We start from the raw sequence: 5970 nt of genomic DNA on the forward strand, positions 1-5970 counted from the left end.
TTACTTCTTCATCTTTTAACTTTCTCTTTAAATCTCATATGAAGATGATAAAACACATCGATTGAGGAAATATTCACAAATACATTGAAGTTGTGATATTAAAAATAAAAATAAAAAATAAACTACTTACTTTTTCTCTCAAATATAATTCAATTTATACTCTAGTATGTATTGTTTATTTATTACATCTTATTATCTATTTTTGTCTCATAAGCATTTAAATATCTACTTTATTTGTTTATCTATAATTATAATGTATTTTGTGTATAAGAAAATTAGATCAGAAAAAATATACAAATTATGAGTGAAGATACTAAATTTTGAAGTTTGTTGCATTTTAGAGTATGGAGTTTAAAAAAAAAATTGACAACATTTGATGCTCCTTGGTGTAATTCAAAAAAGTTTCAAAAAAATGATATTTATGTATTGCAATTTTATTTTATTTTAATCCGAGCAATACTATAAAAATAGGTGAAAATACTTGCATAAAAAAATCAACAAAATTTATTATTTACACATATTTAAAATGTCACTCTATTATTGAATAAAAATAATAACTATAAAAATACTTTTAAAGAGTATAATTTTATTTTGATCATCGATTTTCATTTTGAAATCCAATAATATATATATATATATATAGTCACGTGTTCCCGCTATAATTGTTCTTGAATTTTTAGTTTGAAAATCATTTAATTAAATATTTAAAATGGATGAAAATTGTATGATTTTTTTATTTTTATCTCTTATAATTATAAATTAATTAATTTATCTCCATTTGTTACTGCAATTGATTTTTAAGATTATTAAGGTAAATTTTAAATATGTGGGCAATCTCTTCTACTAAATCTTAGGAACACAATGATTCATTTATCTTCGCTCCAAATAACAAACACTAGAAACTAATATTCTTTATTTAGTCTTAAATAAAATTATAAAAATGAAGATGGATATTCCTGTAAACTACATNACGATGAAATGAATTCTTTAATTTAAAAATGACCTGGAGGGTCATTACAATAATCCACTAGAAAAATCACGAAAATATACAATAGGATTTAGTTTTGGTTCTTTATACTTATTTTTAAAAAATTTAATAGGATTTACAATAGTATTAAGTATTTTATTTAACATCATCTTTTTAAATATAGTTACCACAATTAATTTAACTTTTTTTCATTTTTTAAAATCTAAATGATTATACATGTGGCGAACGTTTATTTTATTTTGAATTCTTATTTTTATCATAATTAGAATTAGAATACTTATCTTTATTGATTGACATCTATTTCATTATTTTTAAAAAGTATATAATTATTTTTAAAAATAGGGTGATGTAAATGTAATGTAAAGAAAACAAAAAACTAATTTTTAACAATGACAGTTAAAAAAATTACAGGAGATTTGTGTTTTTTATTTTTTTTAAATAACAGATTTAATTAAAGAAAAATTAGTTGTTAATATTTTAGGAGGAATATATGCATAATCAAAATTTAGTCGATAATGTCATGATATTAAGTAGTTAATAATGTAGTAATAAACAAAAGCAAGTATATTGTACAAGTTATCAAATGATCACGTGATTTCTTCTTCAATTTCATGGAGATTTAATTATATTGCGTTTAAGAAATAGATAACGAAAAAAGTTTTTGATTAAAAAAATGAGAAATGATATATATTGAAATAGGTCATTATTATATATATGATTAATAATTCTTTATATTATCCGCGCAACGGGCGGGCACGTATACTAGTATATATATATGAAATACATTAAATTTAATAAATTTAATTTATCGATCAAGTTAATTTTATAAATTTAAATTAATAACTCCTAAATATGTAAATTTAATTTTATTGATCAACAAAAGTTTATCAATATCAAATTTAATATATAAATCTCCTTGAATTGATCATCGGTATTTCTTTAATTGATAATGTATTTCATATCTAAACCACTAGTATATAAGACTTGATTTGTTAAACTACTCGAGGAGTGTATATATATATATATATATATATATATATATATATAATTTAACTACACATCAACAAAAGTTTAATTTAATAAATTTAATTTATCGATCAAGTTAATTTTATAAATTTAAATTATATAACTCCTAATTATATAAAATTAATTTTATTGATCAACAAAAGTTTATCAATATCAAATTTAATATATAAATCTCCTTGAATTGATCATCGGTATTTCTTTAATTGATAATGTACTTCATATCTAAACCACTAGTATATAAGACTTGATTTGTTAAACTATTCGAGGAGTATATAATTAATCAACGTATTTATATATATATATATATATATATATATATATATCGTTTACATGTCGTCATAATTAGAAGGTGATCACTACACTTAACATCCATTCAATTAGATCGAACGTATATAATAATACTATCTCGCATTTCATACTCGAATGGATTATATGTTAGCTTAGCTCTTCACCTCTACATCATGACATCAGATATTAAGTTCATGATTAGACGATGGACTGATAGAATTTGTACATTACTCTAGAAATATAAGTATAATTATCTCCTAATTCATATCAACATAGTTTCATACTCTAAATATGGATTATAGATATTTTTTTCTTTATTCCACGAATTCTAACTTTTTATTTATAAAAGTATACAAAATTGTTACACTTTTTGAACAATTAAATGTTAGGTGTAAAATGAAATTTTAGTATTATGCACAATAGCAAAATTATGATTATTAATAGGAATATTTTAAACAAACCGACCTCTGGATATCGCTTTTATTAAAAGTAATTAGATTTAATAAAAAATACCGACGTCATGAGGTCGGTATCACATTAAAAAATAATCATGTTAATTAAATAATATTGACATCGGGAGGTTGGTATTTTATATTAAATTATTTTTTAACTTGTATAAAACCGTCATTCGGAAGACGATTTATTTAAAGTTAATTGCAAATATTAATTTATTACATACTATTTAATTTTACCGACTTCCGAAAGTCGGTATTATAATTTTTTTATTTTTTATTTTACACAAATCGTCTTCTGGAAGACGATTTAAATAAAATATATTTCTCAATTTTGTTTTTTATATTTAATTGAGAAAATAATATCGACATCAAGAGGTCGGTTTTTATTGTAATTCATTTTCTTGAAAAAATTCCGACCTCCTGAGGTCGGAATTTGGTTTTTCCGCTTTATTTTGCATAAAAACCGACTACTTGTTGTTGGTTTTCATATCAACGTAATTTCATAGTATACAAAATTGTTATAGGTGTAAAATGAACAACAAACCGACCTCCGGATGTCGCTTTTAAAAGTAATAGATGAAATAAAAATACCGACATTCGGATGTCACTTTAATTAATAGTAATTAGAAAAATACCGACCTCATGAGGTCGGTATTTTAATTACATACTATTTAATTTTACCGACATTCGGAAGTCGGTATTATAACCGACATCAAGAAGTCGGTTTTTATGCAAAATAACCAAGTTCCGACCTCAGGAGGTCGGAATTTTTCCCAGAATAAAAACTGACCTCTTGATGTCGGTATTATTTTCTCAATTAAATACCGACCTCATGAGGTCGGTATTTATATTAATTTATTTTTACATACTATTTTATTTTACCGACATACGGAAGTCGATATTATTTGTTTTTTATATTTAATTGAGATTTATTTGTTTAATACCGACATTAAGAGGTCGATTTTTATTGTAATTCATCTTTTTCGGAAAAAATTCCGACCTCCAGAAGTCGGAATTTGGTTTTTCCGCTTTATTTTACATAAAAACCGACTACTTGTAAATACCGATCTCCATTTGAGGTCGGAAATTTGTAGGACAATACAAGACTCGTTCAATTTTAGTTGAGACTCTACAAGATGTATTCGATTTCAGTTAGGATTCTTGGAGGCTGCTCTACCCGAAATTCTAGCTCATGTCTATATAAAAGGTAATATATTCCCTTATAAAGTCAACTTGAATATTTCGCAAATTCATGAAATATTCATAAAGAGATAAAAATATGTTGGACTTTTCTTGATAATCAAATACTTCAAGAAGATCCACAAACACAAATTCTTTCATGGTGATCAAGTCCAAATCATCCCGGCCAGTTCAAGAAATATGTCACTAACAAACCTTTAATCATGAAGATCAAGTCCAAATCATCCTTGTTCAAGAAATACGACACTAACGACCCTTGAAGCACGCAGATTAAGTCCATAACATCCTAATTCGAGAAATACGCCACCATGACTCTCGAATCACGAAGAAAGTTTAAGAGAGAAGAATCAAGAGATGAACAGATTTGTACGTGCACTATTTGTCAATAAAATATGAGAAAAGGACAAATATACCTCAAAACTATCGTAAATGGTATGTCAATACCCTTCGTTATACTTTACGACACTGATGCCCTTACCGTCTAATTTTTGGAGTGAATATACCCCTTTGCACTAACGGAAAGATACATGTCACGATCTTAACAGCCTATCCAAATTTTAGTGATTTTTTATCCACAATTAAAAAATTGACCCAAATAATTAAAAATCCACCAAATAATTTTAAGACCCACACCCAATAAATCTAATTTTCCCTTTCTTCTCAAGTTCCAACAACCAAAGACTGCACGAACCAGTTAAAACACACCACCATCGCGACTCCATCTTCTCCAGTGAAGTTCCACAAACAAAGCCACCTCTAACTGCTACCAAACCCAACATCCTTCGATTCGGCGAAACCAACGAGCCCGCAACCCTTCGGCTACCACACACCCATCTCTCTCTCAACGTTTTTCCAACAGCTCCGGCGAGCATACCTCTAGCTCTCTTTACAAAGCTTCAACAATGGCGGCCAAGAAGGCACTCCGTAACCCATAAAAAATCAATCTCAATTCCATCAACTGAGAAACCTCCAAAGTTCTTTGTTGATGAGAATCATATTAAATTAGGATAGCAATTAATATGAGATTTAACTATAAAAAACCTCTAACCAAACCGAGAAGATAGTCTATTGGGGGTTTGGGATTATAATTTGATGTGGGTCTTAAATTATTTGGGTAAGTTTTTAATTAATCGGGTCAATTTTTTAATAATGGATAAAAATTAAATAAATTTTACATAGGCCGTTAAGATCATGACACGTGTCCCTCCGTTAGTCCAAATGGTATATACACTTAAAAAATTAGACGTTAAGGACATGAGTGTCCTAAAAGTATGGTGAATGGTATTTAGATAGCATTTACGATAATTCGGGAGTATATTTATCATTTTTCCCATAAAATATTCATGTTTCTTCATATTTTTTTTTGTGATTTCAATATATTTTCTGTCACTTTAAAATTTGTCGCAAACACATAATAAGCTTTTCAACAATCATAATACTTAAATGTGGATCAACTATATATTCTTTATCCCAACCATAAAGATAAGGGAATAAAGAGAAGATTCCTTGTTACAAAACCACAAAAATACTTGGTGAAACGGTAGTTATAAAATATAATAAGGATTTATAAATCTTTCAAGCAAAGAGATGCATCGTGGGCATTTGGTCTAGTGGTATGATTCTCGCTTCGGGTGCGAGAGGTCCCGAGTTCGATTCCCGGAATGCCCCATCTCTTTTTTATAATTTTATTTAAATGATTTTTGGGACGTCAGAAATTTTGTTAAGAATATCCAAGATCTAAATATATGTGTGAAAAATAATTTTGATCTATATATTTCGTACTATAATTTTTTGATAAAGCGTGTCCGATTCGCCACTCTGGGTGGCTAAGCGTCCATACAAGTTAGTATGTATCATTTTGATTGTTTTGGAGCGTGTGGGGTACTTTGTTTAATATATTTGCTAAAGAATCCACACTGAGATTGATGTTCTGAAAATTGCAGTAAACTCATCAGGCAATATTGATAGTGACATCAAGACAATAATATAGTTCATGGTGGGGCTCAAAGACAT

The 5970-nt window shown here is 27.3% G+C and overlaps 1 non-coding gene across 1 annotated transcript; it reads left to right on the plus strand.

The window, feature by feature from the left end:
- Nucleotides 1–5553: 5553 nt before the first annotated feature.
- TRNAP-CGG (transfer RNA proline (anticodon CGG)) lies at nucleotides 5554–5625 on the plus strand. Its single transcript has one exon. It is a non-coding gene; the product is annotated as a tRNA-Pro (tRNA).
- Nucleotides 5626–5970: the final 345 nt, after the last annotated feature.

This window comes from Solanum stenotomum, chromosome 5 (genome assembly GCF_019186545.1).
Source record: "Solanum stenotomum isolate F172 chromosome 5, ASM1918654v1, whole genome shotgun sequence".
NCBI lineage: Eukaryota > Viridiplantae > Streptophyta > Magnoliopsida > Solanales > Solanaceae > Solanum > Solanum stenotomum.